The sequence below is a fragment of the Palaemon carinicauda genome, chromosome 5 (genome assembly GCF_036898095.1).
Source record: "Palaemon carinicauda isolate YSFRI2023 chromosome 5, ASM3689809v2, whole genome shotgun sequence".
Taxonomy (NCBI): Eukaryota; Metazoa; Arthropoda; class Malacostraca; order Decapoda; family Palaemonidae; genus Palaemon; species Palaemon carinicauda.
The window spans coordinates 74174081-74195611 of record NC_090729.1 but is presented as its reverse complement, the minus strand read 5'-3'; the positions used below and the strand labels follow the sequence as shown (position 1 = coordinate 74195611).

Sequence of the window (21531 nt, the reverse complement as noted above, 5' to 3'; positions counted from 1 at the left end):
AATACTATTTTAAATGGGATAAAAATCATTAGAATTATTCCGTAACAAAATGGTGTAAATTTTGCCTATGATTAATGAGCACAATGATTTAGTTAATCCTGGTTTAAGCTTTTGCTATGTTTATCGTTCACTGTTCATGCCTTTTTTGTGTCTATTGCTCACTGTTCATGCCTTTTCTGTTTCTATAGCACACTGTTCATGCCTTTTCTGTCTATTGTTCACTGCTCATGCCTTTTCTGTGTCTATTGCTCACTGTTCGTGCTTTTTCTGCATCTATTGCTCATTGTTCCTGCCTTTTCTGCGTCTATTGTTCACTGTCCATGCATTTTCTGTGTCTATTGCTCACTGTTCATGCCTTTACTGCGTCTATTGCTCACTGTGCCTTCCTCTTCTGCGTGCATTGCTCACTGTTCATGCCTTTTCTGTGTCTAATGCTCACTGTTCATGCCTTTACTGCGTCTATTGCTCACTGTGCCTTCCTCTTCTGCGTGCATTGCTCACTGTTCATGCCTTTTCTGTGTCTAATGCTCACTGTTCATGCATTTTCTGTGTCTATTGCTCACAGTTCATGCCTTTTCTGTGTCTATTGCTGCCTGATCCAGTCTTTTTTATCTATTGCTCACGTTTCCTGCCTTTTGTGCGTCTATTGCTCACTGTTCATGCCTTTTCTGTGTCCATTGCTCACTGATCCTGCCTTCTCTGCATCTATTGCTCACTGGTCATGCCTTTTCAGTGTCTATTGTTCACTGTTCATGCCTTTTCTGTGTATCGTTTACCGTTCAACCTGTTTGTGTGTGTATCATTCACTGTTCATGCTTTTTGTTTGTGTGTCATTCACTCTTCAAGTTTTTATAAAGCCCCAAAATAAATCCACCTGCAATCTTTCTTTTATCTATTGTAAAATTTCCCATTTGAAAAAATAACATTGAAATGTCTTTGAAGATGTTTCGATTCTACAGTCCATATTTGATGAGGTATTGTTAAGATCGAAAATACTTTGAATAATTTCTGGTTCTTTTTTAGAACAGGTTTCTGATGATTCCAAACTGTTTTTGAGACAAAAGTCAGGCATTACATCATTGATGATGACCATGCATATACAAAAGTATTCAGCGTCGGCAAATAATGATATGCGGGAATGTCACGGTTAATATGCTTCAAGCCTAGAATATTAGATGAATAATATTTTCTAAATGTTGACGAATACATTAATAAGGGTTCCTATCTAACTAATTCCGTATTAAGCTTGTGTTTAATCAAAGGAAAAGCTCTTTTATCTGTATTTATTCAAGACGATTGTCGCAGATGTCAAGGGAAATGAAGAAGTAAACATTCGATTGCATCAGCACAGCCATTGTAATACCTCGCTTCCTTTCCCCCACACCTACAGGAGCTCCTCCACCCCTCCCAATCTTATCTTTCCTACCGCCCGTCCAATTACATTAAAACTTTTTTGTAGTTCCTGGTTCCCAAATAATGCAAAATTCATCGTTTTTATATATATATATATATATATATATATATATATATATATATATATATATATATATATATATATATATATATATATATTATTTGCATTGGTCTTGAGTGCCCTATCCCCTCAGCACGGTGACCTCCCTCTTTGCTTCTTCTCTCCCTCCCTCCTCCTCCTCCTCCTCCATTTGCCCTTGGTGTGTTTACAAGGTTAAGATTTCGTCGCCTTCATTAATGAGACGCGCTTGCTGCTTCTGTGTTGCAATTACCATACGTTCCATATGCAATCAAGACTGAGCTTCATTCACCGTACACGTTACTACAGAGAAGCAATGGCTGAAGCGTACAGGGAACGTTAAGCTCGTCATTATTTAGAAAAAATATCTACGAATGATAATACTCACAATCTCATTTCAACTCATATTATTTGTTGTTTCAGAATGACCATTATTTGTTTGTTTCTATCAAGGTTTTGCATGGCGATACATCAGGCCTTTTTTGTTTACTTTGCTTTCAGGGTTGTTGTTCTAGTAAATATCCTGCACTGCACCAAGCTCTTAACAAAGGTTCTTCTTGAACTCGAGCTTCTTATTTGGTTTGTAGTGATAACACCTCTCAAATGTCTGAGGAACTTTACATTAATTTGGCCTGTAGGTGACAACATTATTCATATGAAAATTAGTAACTACTGAAAATAATGTCCGAAATTTCTATTTCAAAATTGTATTTTTATGTATAGATCAGATTTTTTTTTTTTTTTTTTTTTTTTTTTTTTTTTTTGGCGAAGGATTGTTCTATTTTTACGAGACGGACTTTTTAATACGACAACAGACTTTTTAAAAGTCGCTAGATATTTTTTTTTTGATATGTCGACAAACGTTATTTGATATGTCGACGGACTATTTGTTTTGCCGATGGAGAATTTTAGTCAGCAGATAGTTTACTATCTCCAGATGATTTTATATTATTTTTATGTGATATTTTTTTATATATCGACGAATATCTGTATTTCTAGTAAAAGGGAAATTTGTTTATATCTTGGGTGGGTCTTTACAGCCTCTCTTTGGTCTCTCCAAGAATTTTTATTTGTTACTGTATCACCTGTTTTGTTTGAATAATACATAAAATAGTTTGGAGTTATTCCAGCAGCCATTATTCTATGCTAGTGTATCTAAGCCTTCAGAAATGACGTCTAAATATTTAGCTAGATAAGCACACACACACACACAATTCAACCCTTCCCATCCCCTACCCCTTTCCTAACTATAACTAGCTGGATCGCAATTTGTGGGAGAGTGCTGTCCGAGTGTACCTCTCGGGTTCCCCTTCTCACTGGGGTATGACTACTACTTCTCCTCCCTGAGTGGGATATATACATATATATATATATATATATATATAATTTATATATATAGGCCTATATATAATTTATATATATATATATATATATATATATATATATATATATATATATATATATATATATTATAGCTAGATACTTGCTCTAAATTATATAGGGGAGATTGACGAAAATTGGAACTATGTGGTAATATAGAATTTTGAACTTTGTTATACTTTTTTATACAAAAAATGAATGGTATTAATAGAGTTAATTTTAGGAAATATCGAGTGCAATAATTAGATTTCTCCAGTCGTCTCTATCTTGAGCTTTTAAAATTTAAATCAGTACTTTTATATTCATCATCTACTTCAGTCATGTAGGTCAGCGTCTTCCAATTCTTCTAGCGCCTTGAACGTTTGGTGAACTAATCTCTTGTGGAGTGCCAAGAGCATGTCCAAACCATCTCATCTACCCCGCATCATGATCTCCACATAAGGCACTAGAGAAATTTCTCTTATAGTTTCATTTTTAATCCTGTCCTGCCATTCATCTCCCAATATTTTTCGGAGGGTTATGTTCTCAAATCTACAAAATCTTCTGCATATTGTTTCATTGTCATACCACGACTCATGTCCATACAGTAAAACCGATTTTATATGTAATTTCAGGCGATTTGATTTTTTTAGTCTTTCACTAAACTCTAATTTTAAAGACCCTGTATTGGAGATCATAGTACCCAAATACTTAAATGATTCTATGTCTTAAATCCTTTTTCCTTCCAATGATATTTCCTTTTCCATTGCATATTCCGTTCTCATCATCTCTGTCTTTCTTCTATTTATCTTGAGCCCAACCTTCTGTGATATTTCATGCATTCTGATAAGCAAAAGTTGAAAACCTTGTGGTGTTCTGCTAATAAGGACAGCATCATCAGCTTACTGTAGGTCAGCTAATTTCTTTCACCAATCCAGTCTAATCCTTTTCCACCATCACCAACTGTTCCATGCATTACAAAATCCATGGGGAGGATAAACAACACAGATGACAACACAATCCCTTAACGTACTACACTGTTCACAGGAAATCGTATTAGATTTGGACATGCAATTCTCATGAACAGGCTTAGGCAAATTCAACTTTTTAAGAGTAATTCCACTTTAACGCAGGACTCTCCACAAAATTTACTGGTGCATGCTATCAAAGGTTTTTTCATAGTCGACAAATGCCATCAAAAGTGGATTTCTGTATTGTACTCATTGAAGTACAACATGTCTCAAAATGAAGATTTGGTCAGTACAACTTCTACCTTTCCTAAATCCTGCTTGTTCATCTCTCAGTGTTTCTTCAATCTTTGTTTCTAGGATCTTTAGAATAAGCATACTATATATTTTCATAACAGCTGACGTAAGTGTGATGCCTCTGTAATTATTGCAATCAGTCATATTTTTTTTTTTTTCAACAACACTCCTTGTAAGTATTCTGGGAATCGCTTCATTTTCTTCTAATATCATCTCAGCAGTCATTCCATCATATCCAGGGGCTTTACATCTTTTGAGTTTTTTTTTTTTAATGTTAGCTTTGACTTCAAACACACTGAATTCCTCAGCTTCAAATATATCAATCAAATTATTCCCTTTATATCTCCTATTCCTGACCTCACTAAAGTGTTCCATCCAACGTTGCCATTCATCATCATCTGTTGTTATATCAGATCCATCTCTCTTTTTGATGGATATACGCTTCTTCTTTGCCCCCGTAGAGATTTCATTATTAATTCTATGAGCAAGTCGTAGGGTATAGCCACTCACTGAATTTATAGCTTTGTCAGTCTCATTTGATTTTCTGTCTAAATATTCTCTCCTGTCATTCGTGGCTTTTCTTTTGACCTCATTATCAATACTGAAGTACTGAACATGCTCTGCCTTGTAATTTTCATTCCTTCTTGAAAACTTTCAACAGTCAATTTCTGTCTTTGTCTCCTTTCAAGTATCCCACTTATTGTGTGATATCCATGGCTTTCACCTTGTAACTGCATGCCCCAAAACTTCTCTACCAACTGACTGATATATATTCTTAATTTCACAATATTCTTCATTAATTGTCTGCTCTTCGTCCCTCAAAATCTCTAATACTGCAAATCGATTCCTACATTCGATTGCAAAGTTTTTTCTGTGCACATCATCTAGAAGCTTAGTTGTATCAAACCTAGGTATTGTATATATATATTTCTGTTAGGTGTTTTCAGTTTTAATTTTCGTGTGGAAATGAGGAGCTCGTGATCACTACCAATATATGCACCTCAATAGCTCCTTACATTTCTCAGTGTACTCTTCTCTCTTTTTTAATTCCTATGTGAGCGATTTGATTTTTGTAATTGCCACATGGTGAAGACTTTATACAGTATATTTGTGGATGTCCTCGTGCTGGAGAAGAGTACCTCCAATAGCAAGATTGTTTGGTGAACAAAAACTTATAAAATGGGCTCCATTTTTAATTGCAACTCTGCCAAGACCCCCAACACCCATCACATTCTCTATACCTTGATTATTCTTTCCAACTTTGGCATTGAGGTCACCAGTCACAATTTTCATCTCTCTCCCTGGGATATCATCTATTACACTGAATTTCTCCATAGTATTCATCTTTCCTCTCCTCAGGGTAGAAAGGAAAATTGGTAATTGGAATGTTAGAACCATGAATCAGATTGGGAAGTTACAGCAAGTGGAAAATGAGTTTATGAAATAAAGGTTGGATATCTTTGTCCCCAAATGAGACACATTGTTAAGGAATTGGTAAGGAAATCTTAGACCAAGGCTATATACGTATCTATTCTGGAAGAACAGATGGAGTTGGAAGAAAATGAAGATGACACCAAGAGCAGAAAAGGAATTAACTGATGGAGAGCTGTAAATATAGCCTGGGAGCTTGTGTAGCAAAATACCCACCCGTGGGAATTTTGATATGAAAGATGCCTCCTGTTCAAATGTCTCGAGGGTATCCAAAATAATAAAAAAGCATGTTTGCAGCTTGAGATACGTGTATGACCAGCATGGTGATTCGAAAACAGATTACACACATTGTTGAGTGATAATACAGAAGTTTCATACACACACACACACACACATATATATATATATATATATATATATATATATATATATATATATATATATATATAAAATAGTAATATATATATATATATACAGTATATATACTGGATATTTATGTATATATATATATATATATATATATATATATATATATATATATATATATATATACTGTATATATATATGTGTATATATATATATATATATATATATATATATATATATATATATATGTATATATATATATATATATATATATATATATATATATATATATATATATTATGGTCCCCGGCCTGGGCACTAAAAATATATATTATATTATATATTACGGCTGGCAAGTTACGCAACCTCCCGAGTTCTAAACTTTCATGTTTGTTTTTACATAAATCTGTTACACTTGAATAATACTAGAGCTCTGAGAAAATTATATAACTCCCAGACGGCAATATATAAAAGCACTAAATATCTAAAGGTCTCTTACGTACTCTCAAAACAAACTGGGTAATTATTATGAAGAGCTATTCAAAACAACCTCTTACTTCGATTCAGGGATATGAGAGTGCTTTATAAGAAACACTGGTGATCAAAATAGTACACCCTGCAAAAGTGGATTTATTCTATAAAAATTATACCACTTTGAAAGAATTTACACCAAAAATAACTCACTTGAAATATTAAATCTGAACAAAGACTAAGACAAGAGAATATTTCACTCTAAGAATTATATAATAACTTGTTTCACTGGAAATTAAGTTTTACACAAATATTCAATCTTGATAATTAATGAAAATAGTTAACACTTTACCACTCTTAAATTAAACTCTTATTGAAATTACATAAAAGTAACTGGTAAACTTAAAAGTTTTTAGCTCACACAAAGTTTTAACCAGATAGCAATACAAATACACTTCACGCTTTCGTATAAACCTCACAGAGCCAGTCATAAAAATTTATATAATACTAGCACATATAAGAGCACATTTAGAATCACTTTCAAGGTTTCACTAAAGTTTGAACACCCTACACACAATGTATGTTGGGTAAATATTTGTTCACATTAGAGAGGACACACTACAGGCACTTGAGAGAGAGATGTGGTTGGCTCTTCGCTGGGACAGGCTGGTTCTCTTCTGCTGCTATGCATCCCTGGTGGCTCATATATATTGACCTAAAAATTCTAGATCCTTCGAAGTCAGGGGGTCTAGAAGCTTGGGGGCTGTGCCCAACGACGCTAAATTTGCCAACTATCTCTATCAACGGGAGATCTAACCCTTCTTGCAAGGCAACTCCCTCTCGGCTAGCTCCGCCCACGTTCGTTCTCGGAATAATAAAAAAAAAGATAAAACTTACTCTTGGGTTTTCAAGAACCTTCTAAACACATGGCAAATATTGCGTAATTTCTCACAAACATGACGCAGTATCTCGTAAAAAGTTTATGTAAGCCCTTGTCCATACCTCGTATAGTTCATACAACACTCTTAAACAGTTTACGTAAGACTTCATGACAAAATACATGAAATAGAAAGTAAATTCTTAAAAATAACGTAAATTTACATATACTGACTTGAATGAAAAATTCAATGATATAAAAGACGAAAGTCTTACGTAATTTACATAGTTACTTATACCTACATGAGAGGAACTCACCTTACATGCTGGCTATACACCTCTTAAATAACACAAATGAAATACATGAATAAAATATTTACTCTACACTAGACCATCTTCGTAAGAATATACATACATACATACATAGATACATACAGCAGAGAGAGAGAGAGAGAGAGAGAGAGAATATATATGTATGTGTGTATGTGTGTTCATAGATCCACAATTTTCTTGGTGCATTATTTTATATCATTTCTTGTTGTACAGGTGATTATTGATGTAATCATGGAGTCTGCACCGCCTGCAAAACTTTGCATCATCTGCCAATCTATAACTGACAAAAACTCAGTTCTTGCTCCTAGTTCTCACAAGAAAGTACTTGATATGATCTAAGAGCATGCCAGGTTTGGCAGTGATAATATCCCAGAAATTAGCAGGCGTCTGGGTAATTATACTCACAAGGAACTTAAACTTGAATAAGCTGATTGGCACAGAAAATGATACCAAGACATATTTCATGCTGGAATGTGTAGGCAAGCCAAGGGGCAGTATGAGAAGACATTTGCACACGAATACCCAGGAATTTCCTTTTGGACTCGATCACCAAGTGGTAGCAGTATCACCCATTCTTAGTCAATACCCTACAACAAGGATCTTTGCATTTTTTGTGAATGCTATGGGTCTGTTTGAAATCTTCTGTACAAGGTTTCCCACAACAAGTGTAGGTTAAGCTCTGAATCAAACTATTCAGAAGAGCTTAAATGAAAAATTTTATGTTGAATTTTGCATATCAATTAATATGGAAGATGCACGAGCAATTGACATCAGATACCTTATTGCTGATATGTGTGACCCAGCAGGTAGCAATATCGATAAAAAAGAGAGAAAAAAAAAAAAACATTTGAACCAAGCCAAAGCAATGCTGATATACTTGGTGAGGAGATATAGTTCCTGAGTCTGATAAACCTCTGGTCACCAATGAAAAAAACGAAGGCTGCCAACGGGAAATTGACAGGAAAAGGGGTGAAAGTGAGTGCAGGAGATGTAATTGTTAAGCTCAAACAAGATCATAAACTGTTCTTTCGGAAGCTGCTGTTTTCAAAGTCCATATCGAACATTGACCTGGAAGATACAGTTGTCAATTATGAACTTTATGTTGTGCCACGTTCAATGTTTGCTGCAGATTGGACCTTGTTCCATTGCTCCTCAAAGAGTAGTGTGAGATCTGTGTTTGAGAAATTAACAAAAAATGGAGAAAGTGTTCGGTATACATATGAAGAAATCCATTACAGTATCCAAAAAAGAGCGTGGAGGCACACCTCAAGAAGTGAAAGTGGCAATACTGGATGGCATGGCAGAGGTTGTCACTGAGCAAACGAGTCTTCATTACATGCTATATACAGCTAGCTGATCCTTTTATCAGTCGTATCCTGGCAAGATACGGTGAAGCAGATGAAATTCACCTTGCCTTTGATATGATGTCCAAACCTCCCAAGACTGCCACATGTGACAGGAGGCACGTCAGTCATTTAAGACACTACAAATGTAGTCAAAGTACCAATGAAGAAGATTCTGGCCCATGTTACAACAAAGTGCAACCTCACAAGCTATCTAGCTGAGAAGATGCTAGAGAAGGCTGCCGAGGAGAAAAAACAGATGGTTATTGCATGGAAAGCACAGTGCCGGGCAATCCACAGAAATGTCAATCACCTTCACAGTCAGCAGGCAGAAGCAGACACAAACCTCCTCCTGTGTGCAACTGATGCAACAACTTGTGGGACATCATCATCAATATCCACTTACCAGATATAGAAGTATTTATGCATGCACTTAGTCGTTATCCTTAGCTCTGCAAGAAAACCAACTTTATAATGGAAACTGATACTAACCACCAATTTATTCTTTTTGGGCCCATTTATAATGCCATTGGACCCGAGAAGTCTGCTCCTTTGCCAAGGTTGCATGCCACCAGTGGGACTGACAACACTGGTAGCATTGCTGCAAAGGGGAAGCTGGTATTCTGAAAGGAATTCAAAGAGGCAAGTGGTGACAAGATATCAGCATTAGGAAAACTGGACACCATACCGAAGCCCAGCAACATCGTTCTTGCTGGAATCATAAAGTTTATTTGCTAAGTATAACTACCAGGCACTAAGATTACCACAATTAGGAAGCTGAGGTGGTTTTTGTTCATAAACAGGTAGATACAGGCTGAGAGACTGACTCATACTCAAGATGTACTGTGGTGGTTGATGTGGTAACGTCCTGACTGGTGAACGCCAGACTGGGGTTTGAGTCCCGTTCAAACTCGTTAGCTCCTTTTGTCACTGCAATCTCACCATCCTTGTGAGCTAAGGAGTGGGTGGTCCTAGCTTGGGTGGAGAAATCGTTTGGCCGCCGATCATATGTATACATGGTCAGTCTCTGTGGTCTTATCTTGCTTGCTAGGGCAATGTCACTGTCTCTTGCCTCTGCCATTTATAAGGGGCCTTTGAAATTTTTAAACAATCAAATGTGAAGAACTGGTGGAGCTGTCGAAGAGCCAGCATCAGCTACACATAATTCTGTGCATGTTCTAAAATCAATGACATATGCGCAAACAACAAAGCTTTGGTTTGTGCGAAAGAATCTGAGCTATAGGATTTTGGTAAGAGGAAGATGGAGAAATGTGAACTGTACATAACATGCTTTTGTTATAAAATTTGCGCAAATTTATTGGACTGATACCTGTTTTCCATATAATTTCTCAATTATTTTCTGTTAAATGACAGAAATATTTTCAAGGGTTTAGCTATGTTTTACTCAATAATGTAATGGAACTAATTACAGGTATAGAAAAAAAACAAGACATATTTGAATATAAATAAAAAATATAAAAAATTTATAAATTTTTATCTAAAATTTTATTAACAAATTCGCACAATTTCCTCAGACTGCCAACCTCTTTTTTTTTTTTTTTTTTTTTTTTTTTTTTATATTATTTGATACATCTTTAAGACATCTACGTGGGTGACTGGTTTTCATACCAAAATTCCCACGGATTTACAAATGCGACTGTACAGTACTCATAGTAGGTTGTTACTTGCAAAATTTAAATCCAAGCAGTGCAATATTGAGTGTTATAGTTTGCTGTGAATAGGAGGATCATAAGATATTTTTACTGTTATTATTATTATTATTATTGTTATCTTTATTATTATTATTATTATTATTATTATTATTAAACCTTTGCTGTTAGGAACTATAAAACAAATTATGCAGGTTTATCTACCGAACATTAACACGTGGCAAAAGGTTGTTCTTGTAAGATCTGTACCTCAGGTGCATAGTGGACATCTGTGAAAGCTGCTACATGTGCAGCGCACAGGTTCTGCCCCTCCTAGCAAGTAACGAATAGCCCCCACCCCTCCTGGGGGGGGGGGAGAGTTTTATCCTTACTGGCGGTTCAAGGTTTTCTAGATTTAAAGGCCGCTCATGAATGGCATAGGCAAGGGACAGTGACATTTCCATCTCATGCAGGACAATGGCGTAGAGAATGACAATATATACATATCAGTTCCCAAGCCCCTTTTCCACCCAAGCTAGGACCAAGGAGGACCAGGCAATGGCTGCTGATGACGCAGCAGATAGACATATAGGCTCCCCATATCCCCCATCCTTAGCTCACAAGGATGGTGAGGTTGCAGCGACCAAAGGAACTAACGAGTTTGAGTGGGACTCGAACACTTGTCTGGCGATCACCAGTGTGGGACGTTACCATATAGGCCACCTGAAATGATTCTTTGTTTCTCTTATTTTCGGTTTTGGGGGATTTTTCTAAAGTGGCTTGCCCCGTTTGTGATAATAATAATAATCATCATCATCATCAACATAATTTCTATTATTATTGTTATTATATTCTATTATAATGGCTAACATTATTATAATTTTTTTGCTATTATTATCATCACCCTTATCATTATTATTTCAAGAGAATGTTGATTGGTCTCTCAGGCCCCAACGCCGGCCACATGAATTTAAATGTAATTCGATCTTTACTTACCCGTATACTTGACCTTATAGAGTTGTTAAGATAATGGTAAATCTTGGATTGCAAAACTAATTTGAATTTTCAATTTTTGTTATAGATTTTTGTAAAGGGATTCAAATTCAATGCTTCGAAATGATTAAAATTGAATTTAATAATCTTTACGTTCTGGAAATTATAGTTGAAATTACTTTTTATTTGTTTATCTAAGATAAAATTAATCAAATGTGCGAATATTTTTAAAGGTATGAAAATAGATTTAATAATCATTAAGTTTTTTAAAATTAAAATGACTTATTCATTTAAAGTATATGAAATTATTCATTTGCGCACAGGTATTTTAAAGGCACTAAAGGCGATTTGATAATATTTACGATTATGAAAATTCAAATAGAAATTACTTGTATGTATTTATTTATTATGAATTTAGTTCTGTGCCAGATATACGATAAAACTTTAACCACTGATTACACCCACTTTTTTACCTTCCATTTGACCTCTATTTTACAATAACTTTTACTAAGTGGTGTAACAGGAAAGGTTTCTCGGAATAGCCTCCCTGTCCCCAGTGATTTATCTATCCGTTTTAAATCACTCGTATAATAATTACACATCGTTCTTTGAAGGATGCATTTTCGATCAGATATCTTCATCGCTCGTTCAAAGGGTTCGACGAAATGCGCATGATCCTAATCTATGACGCTCTTGGTGGAAAATTATTGAAACATAAATTTAAATGTTATTTCATTAACATGTAAGAGATAAGATTTATATTGAATTTTGTTAACATTAAGTTCAAAAGTTTTTAATAATTTTATGATCTGCCATCTATTAAATTCTTTAATAAAGATACTTATTTGTTGATGATTTGTTTGTGGATAAAACAGGAACGTGTTTTCTGGGTACGTTGTGATCACTTGTTTACTGATTCATAAGTTTTAGAATATCTGTAATAATTTCCCTTTACAAAACAGAACAATAAACAAAACTTATATAATTTTGTTGTATAATTTTAAGACGACTAATATAAATTTCAGAAGCATAGGATGTCTCTAAGAACCTTGTAGGCTTGGGAGACCAATGTAACTACACAATTGTTTTCTTGAATTATATCTGTGATTTTCCTTATTATTATTTGAAAGTCCCCTATCAAAATGTTTGTATAATTTTATTCTTAATTATTTTGAAAATAAGAAATGCAGTTATACACAATTCTTCTTTATTATTATTATTATTATTATTATTATTATTATTATTATTATTATTAACCAAGCTACAACCCTGATTGGAAAAGCAGAATGTTAAAGCACGTAGGTATTTACATTTCATAATGATCTACAGAAATTTATTTGTTGTCTCAGCGACCTTCAACATACACACCTAAAAGTAATGAATCCTCCTGTGAAAATTTTTGGCGTTTCTCTACTTTTATTGTTGTTGCTTCAAACTGAGGTCATTAATTAGCAAATGGACTTAGGTACGTTTCCATCGTAGAAAAGCATTCCATTGCTAGTTGTGTTGTGTGTGCAAGGGCCAATATACGTTGAAAACACCACTCCTTACAAAACGCGAGGACTATTGCTCTTCCATTTAAATGGCTACTGTTAAAACTTTATATTTCACGTTAAAATGTTTAGAGGAATAATTCATTGAAAACCTGTAGTTCCTGATAGAATGAAAATTTAGTTTTAAAGTTTAAAGATTGCTCATGATTGGCAGAGGCAAGAGAAAGTGACAGTGCCCTTGAGACTGACCAGATACTCTAGTGGTCAGCGCCCAAGCCCCCTCTCCTCCCAAGCAATGACCAGAGAGGGCCAGGGAATGGCTGCTGATGACTCAGCAGGCAGAAATGTAGGTTCCCCATCCCCCCCCCATCCTTTGCTCACATGGATTATGAAGTCGCATACACTAATGAAACTATCGAGCTTGAGCGGGTCTCGAACCCGTGTCTGGCAGAACGCCAAGCAGGGATGTAAAATGTTATTTATGTATCTCTACCAGACTTATAGATCGCATTTTATAAGTGTAACTCGGCCAGATTTGTCAATAATCTTTATATAAAGATCCCAGTTAGGTTACAGATTGTATCTCACCTGATTTACAGGTTACTTTTATGACTCCATCAACCATATTTATACGTTGTTCCCGAGTTCAGTCAAAATCTAGTGCATCACGGCACAGCATTGGCTCAGTTCCCTCAGCCTTCCCAGAATAGCTGTGAGACTGGCGGTAGGTACGATTTGATTACACAATACGATTATTTCATCAGCATGATACGCCACTTCTCTTATTCTTGAATTCTTGGATGTACTTTGCCTTTTAAAAACTATAAAGATTTTCATTCGGTGATTTAACTTGTTTGATTAGGTGATATGCGACCTTGTCCAAGGTTACGTTGTCGGAAAAAAATGTGATGAGGAAGGGCCGGTTGAGGTATGAATATTTGAGGAAAAGGGGGTTGGGGGGGGGGGGGGCGAGGTGAGCTGTGTGCCAAACATAGCTCTTCACCCCCACCCCCTCCCTATTCAGAGTTTCCTTGTTCGTCCTGCAAAACATCACGTGATGCGTGACTACTACTTTTTCTTATTCGTCAAATATGAAGATTGGTTTATTATCCGTTGGTATATTTTCTCTTGACTGTTAAAAATCTCTCTAGTATTTTTGTAATTCTATTTTGTCAATCTTTTATCCAATGTATTTCACTGTAGTTATATTTCGTAAACCCGTGCATTTATGTCTCAATAAAAAAAAGGATAAGCATTCATTTGTGCGAACAAGATTAATATTATGTAAGACAAAAAGAAAAAATTCTAGGCATTATATCTTTTTCTTTATCTTCAGCTCTCTTAACACTTGTATCGTTCTATATTGTTAGAGGTAATTAGGAAAGCTAAACGTAGTGTGGAGATTGAGGTTTTTGTTTGTTCCTGTCTTTCTCATTTTCTTCTGAGAATTTAGATACAAGAATGAGTTTGTCAGCAGTGGGGAAAGTTATGCATTAAGAATCCAAAGATGTGTAACAGGTCCTCTCTGTTCAATACTGAAGTTTGAAGATTATTGAATCCCTCGATTACCTTATCCGGGAGGAACTGTTATTTTAGAATACCTTATCCTTGTGGATCTGTTATGTAGAATAGCTCATCCTTGTGGATTGTTATCCTAGAATACATCATCCTTTTGGATCTGTTATCCTAGAATACCTCATGCTTAAGGTATTGCTATCTTAGAATACTTTATCATTGAGTAACTGTTATCTCAGAATACCTCATCTTTAAGGAACTTCTTTCTGTGAATACCTAAATTCTTGAGGAACTGTTATTGGTTACGTTAGGATGACTCAACCTTTAGGATCTATTATCTTAGAATACCTCATCCTTGAAGAACTAATATTTTAGAATACCTTCTTGAGGAAGTTTTCTTTGAATACCTCATGCTTGATGAACTGTCATCTTGGAATAGCTCTTCCTTGAGCAAATTTTCTTTGAATACCTCATCCTTGAGAAACTGTTATCTTAAAATACTTCATCCTTGAGGATCTGTTATCCTCAGAAGTTCTCATCCTTGAGGACTGTTATCTTATAAAACCTCATCCTTGAGGAACTGTTATCTTTAAATACCTCATCCTTGATGAACTGTTATATTAGAATATCTCATCCTGTAGGAACGGTTTTCTTTGAATACTTCATCCTTGGGGATCGGTTATCCTGGAATACCTCATCCTTGCAAATGTTTTCTTAGAATAGCTCATCCTTTTAGAAACTTTTATCTTAGAATACCTCATCATTCTTCTTCACACCTTGTTCCCATTTTTATATGGGGTCGCCGTTGTGGATGAGCCGTTTCCATCTTTTTCTATTTTGGGCTTCTGCCTCATCAATTCCCTTTTGTAAATCTCCTCTCACACAGTCCCTCCATCTCTTTCTTGGTCTCCCTCTTCTTCTTCTTCTTCCTTGAACCTCCATCTTCATAGTATGTCTCCCAACGTGGTCCTCATCTCTCCTCATCAGGTGTCCTTACCATCTCAGCCTCCCATCCTGCACTTTCTTTGATATTTCCATCACCTTTGTCGACCCCCTTATTTAGTCATTTTTATCCGATCCTTTCTTGTCACCCCAGACATCCACCTAAGCATTCTCATTTCTGCCACATCCATCTTCTTCTCTCTCTTCCTCATTGCTGCTGTTTCCGTTCCATACAGCATTGCTGTTCTTACCACCGTCTTATGAAATTTTCCTTTTAATCTCAGTGGTATTCTTTTGTCACAAAGAACTCCTGAGGCTGCTCTTCAGTTGTTCCAGCCTGCCTGTACCCGATGTTTAACTTCATCTTCCATACCTCCTCCATCGTTAATAAAGGATCCCAAATACTTAAACTTATCAACTCTCTTTATCTGTTCTCACCTAAGCTGAATACTTTCTCTATCATCCCCCTCACTGGTGGGACACATATATTGTGTCTTAGATCTACTTATTCTCATCCCTCTGTCCTCCAGTACTTGCCTCTATCTTTCCAATTTCATTTCCAGACCTTCTCTGCTCTCTGCTCACAGAACAATATCATCTGCATACAATATGTTCCATGGTACTGCCTCCCTTACTTCTATTAAAACGCCCATCACTATGTTAAAGATGAATGGGCTCAGAGCCGACCCTTGGTGTAATCCTACTCTCACCTCAAAACCCTCTGTCTCCCCAGCACTGTCCTCACTCTAGTAAATACATTACAGTACATCTCTTGTATCATTCGAACGTACTTCTCTGGCACCCTCCTCTCCCTCATAGAGTCCTCCATACCTCTTGTCTTGGGACTCGGTCATAAGCCTTTTCAAGGTCAATGAATACCATATGCAGGTCTCTTTGCTTTTCCCAGAATTTCTCCATTAGTTGCCTCAGACAAAATACACCATCATCTGTTGTTCCCCTCCCCTTCTTGAATCCCATCTGCTCTTTACGTATTTGTACTTCTTCTCTTAGTCTGGCATCTATCATCCTTTCCAGTATCTTCAAAGTGTGGGACATCAATTTAATACCTCTGTAATTCCCACACTCTTGGACATCACCTTTTCCTATGAAGATTGGGATCAATATACTCCCATGCCACTCATTTGGTATCTTTTCCTGCTCAAAAATCTTTATCATGAGGTCGTACAGTATATCCACTCCTTCATCTCCTAATGCTTTCCATACCTCCACAGGAATCATGTCTGGTCCAGTTGCCTTCCCATTCTTCATCTTCCTCAGTGCATTTATTACCTCTTGCCTAGAGAACCTAATTACCATGCCAATGTTCACCTGCCCATCCTCTCTTAATAATCTATCATTTTCTTCATTTAACAGCTGTTCAAAATATTCTTTCCATCTCTTTACAATGTCCTTTCTAAGTACTACACCATTTTGATCTTTTATTTGTTTGATGTGTGTAATATCTTTGGTGCTCTTATTTCTAGTCTTTGATAGCTTGATCATCTTGTTTAATCCTTCCTTTGTTCCCAGCTCATTATACACATCATCATATCCCTTTGCTTTAGCTTGGGCTATGACCTTCTTCACCACCTTGTTTTTCTCTCTGAACCTCTCTCTGTCTTCCCTTGACTGTGACTCTTCCCATCTCTTCTTTGCCTCCTTATCTTCTACAACTTTCTCAATTTCTTCACTCCACCACCAACTCTCCTTATATTCCCATATGATACCAGATGTCTCTCCTAGCAGCTCCTTTCTATGCCTTCTCATTACTGCTGCATTTCATGTCCACCATTCTTGAACATCAATTCCTATATCAATATCCTCCAAAACCCTCTTAAACTCTCTCATCTTATCTCCTTCCCTCACTAGTTTGTACCATTTAGTTTTCCTTATCCGTTTAGCTTTAGGTTTTCTTTCCCTTTTTAGTCCTAAGTCCGTACATAGCAATCTGTGTTAGGGGGCTACATGGTCACCTGGGATAAACTTGCAGTTCTTGACCTCCACCAGCTTTATCCTTTTATACAGGAAGTAGTCTATCTGGGAGCATCTTCCCCCACTCCTATATGTTATTAGGTGTTCCCTTTTCTTCTTAAAGAATGTATTTGCTATTGCCTTGTCAAATGACATAGCAAAGTTCACCACACTCTCTCCTTCTGGGTTTCTCTCCCCGATTACATGGCCCCCATGCACCCGACCAATTGCCTCATTCTCACTTCCAACATGGCCCTTCAAATCTGCCCCTCCTATGATCCTCTCTTGTTCTTCCAGTTCTTGCATTACTCCATCCATGTCTCTCCAGAAATTTCCCTTCTCATCTTCTGTGCAACCAACTTGTGGTGCATATGCACTTATAATATTCAAAATCTCTCCTCAACAACACATCTTCAATCTGATGATACGGTCATTCTTTCTATGCACCTCAATCACCGCATTTTTCAGCTCACCAGACAGTACTACGCCAACTCCATTTCTATCTTGTTTATTTGCTCCGCTATACTATAGCTTATATCCATCACCCAACTCTCTAGCTTTATTTCCCTTCCATCGTGTTTCCTGCACACACACAATATCTACTTTCTTTTCCCTCATCAAGTCAGCCACTTCTCTACCTCTCCTAGTCATGGACCCAACATTAAGCTGACATATTCTGAATCCAAAGTGAGCTCACTTCTTTAGTTGCACCCGCTCCTGATGCAGTAGTCCTCGCCTTATCACAGAGTTAGGGCGATGTCTCTGTGTGTCGTTTACGGAGTACGCCCTAGTATTACCTCTTTCCCTATTTCGGCTCATTGAATACCTCATCATTGATGAACTGTTATATTAATATACCTCATCCTTGAGGAACTGTTATCTTTGAATGCCTCATCCTTGAGGAACTGTTACCTTAGAATAGCTTATCCTTGAGGAACAATTATCTTAGAATACCTCATCCTTGAGAAACTGTTTCTCTTGAATACCTCATCCTTGAGGAACTGTTTCTCTTGAGTACCTCACCCTTGAGGAACTGTTATTTTAGAATGTCTTTTCCTTGAGGATCTGTTATCTGAGAATACCTAATCCTTGAGGAACAGTTATCTTAGAATACCTCATCCTTGAGGATCTGTTATCCTAGAATACCTCATCCTTGAGTAACTTATCTTAGAATACCTCGTCCTTGAGGCACTGTTATCTCAGAATACCTCATCCATGAGTATCTATTATCTTAAAATACCTTATCTTTGAGGATCTGTTATCAGCCTTTAGGAACTGTTGTCTTAGAATACCTCGTCCTTGAGGAACTGTTATCTTAGAATACCTCATCCATGAGTATCTATTATCTTAAAATACCTTATCTTTGAGGATCTGTTATCAGCCTTGAGGAACTATTCTTAGAATACCTCATCCTTGAGGATCTGTTATCTTAGAATACCTCATCCTGTAGGAACTGTTATTGTAGAATACCTCACCCTTAAGGATCTTTTATCTTAGAATGCTTCATCCTTAAGAATCTGTTATCTTAGAATGTCTCATCCTTTAGGACGTGTTATCCTAGAATACTTCATCCTTTCGAATTTGTTATCTTAGAATACTTCATTCTTGTGGATCTGTTATCCTAGAGTACCTCAACATTGATGAACTGTTATCTTAGAATGCCCTATCCTTGAGGAACTGTTATCTTGGAATACTCCATCCTTGAGTATCTGTTATCCTAAAATACCTCATCCTTGAGGAACTTTTTTCTTTTAATACCTCAACATTGTGTAACTGTCATCTCAGAATACCTCATCCTTGATGATCTGTTATCTCTGAATGAGGCATTCTAAGATAACAGATCTTTAAGGATTAGGTATTCCTTGATTATCTTTTATCGCAGAATACCTCATCCTTGAGGAACTCCTTTTTTTTAATGCCTGATCCTTGAAGAATTGTTATCCTAGAATACATCATCCTTGAGGAACTGTTATCTTAGATTACAACATTCTTAAGGAACTGTTTTCTTTGAATACCTTGAGGAACTGTTACCTTAGAATATTATTATTATTATTATTATTATTATTTGCAAAGCTGCAACCCTAGTTGGAAAAGCAGGTTGCTGTAAGCCCCGGGGCTCCAACAGGGAAAACAGCCCATTGAGAAAAGGAAACAAGGAACAAAATTAATTGTTTTAAGAACAGCAACAATATTAAAATAAATATTTCCTCCATAAACTATAAAAACTTTAACAAAACAAGAGGAAGAGAAACAAGATAGAATAGTGTGCGTGAGTGTACCCTCAAGCAAGAGAACTCTAGCCCAAGGCAGTGGAAGACCATGGTAAAGAGGTTATGGCACTACCCAAGACGAGAACAATGGTTTGATTTCGGAGTGTCCTTCTCCTAGAAGAGCTGCTTACCATGGCTAAAGAGTCCATTATACCCTTACCAAGAGGAAAGTAGTCACTGACCGATTACAGTGCAGTCGTTAACCCTTTGGGTGAAGAAGAATTGTTTGGTAATCTCAGTGTTGTCAGGTGTATTAGGACAGAGGAGAATATGTAATGAATAAGCCAGACTATTCAGTGTATGTGCAGGCAAAGGAAAATTAACCGTAACCAGAGAGAAGGATCCAATGTAGTACTGTCTGACTAGTCAAAGGACCCCCATAACTCTCTATTGGTAGTATCTCAATGGGTGCCTGGTGCCCTGGCCAACCTACTACTATCATGCTTGAGTATATGTTATCTTAGAATACTTCATCCTTGATGAATTGTTACATTAGAATACCCCATCCTTGAGGAACTACTATCTGAGAATACCTCATCCTTGATTAACTGTTTTATTAGAATACATCATCCTTGAGTAACTGAAATTTTAGAATACCTCATCCTTGAGGAACTTATCTAAGAATACCTCATCCTCCTGGATCTGTTATTTTAGAATACCTGGATCTGTTATCTTAGAATACCTCATCCTTGAGAATCTGTTATCTAAGAATACCTCGTCCTTAAGGAACTGTTATCTTAGAATACCTCATCCTTGAGGATCTATTATCTTAGCCTACCTTATCCTAGAATACATAATCCATGAGGAACTGTATCATAAATCCACGAGGAACTGTTATCTCAGAATAACTCATCCTTGAGGAACTGTTATCTTAGAATACTTAATCCTTGAGGATCTGATAGAATACTTCATCCATGATGTTCTGTTATCTTAGAATACCTTATCATTGATGATGCATTATCCTAGAATACCTCATCCTTGTAGATCTTATCTTAGAACCTCATCCTTGAGAATCTGTTATCTCAGAATACCTCGTACTTGTGGATCTGTTATCTTAGGATACCCATCCTTGAAGATCTGTTATCCTAGAATACCTTATTCTTGAGGAACTGTTTTTTTCTAATACCTCTTCCTTGATGAACTGTTATCTTAGAATACCTCATCCTCAAGGAACTGTTTTCTTTTAATATCTCAACATTGAGAAACTTATCTTAGAATACCTCATCCTTGATAATGTGTTATCTTAGAATGCCTCATCCTTGAGGAACTCTCCTCCAAGAATGCCTCATCCTTGAGGCACTATCTTCTGAGGATGCCTCATATCTGAGGAATTGTTATCTTGAATACCTCATTATTAAGGAACTATTATCTTAGGATACCTCATCCCTGAGGAACTGTTATCTTAGAATTTCTCATGTTTGTGGAACTTTTTTCTTAGAACACATCATCTCTGAGGATCTGTTATCTTAGAATTCCTCAATCTTGAGGAACTTTTACCTAGGAAGTTAGTAATTTCTAAAGATATTCATCCTCATATTTCTTAGTGAGAATTAGCGGTAAGTTTTCATCCACACGGGTTTCATCAAGAACTTTGATAGGGATCATTTAATTAGGGTCCAACCTTCTTGCTTCAAAAGTCTGAAGATTTATTTTGTCTTGTTATTCATCATTATATCATTCTATGCTTATTGATGCAAAGGGCCTCGGTTAGATTTCGCCAGTCGTCTCTATCTTGAGCGTTTAAATCAATATTTCTCCATTC

At 36.3% G+C, this 21531-nt stretch overlaps 1 protein-coding gene across 3 annotated transcripts in view; it reads left to right on the top strand.

The window, feature by feature from the left end:
• LOC137641335 (UTP--glucose-1-phosphate uridylyltransferase-like) overlaps positions 1-21531 on the top strand; it is a 238799-nt gene that overhangs the window by 50076 nt on the left and 167192 nt on the right. The window lies entirely within an intron of this gene.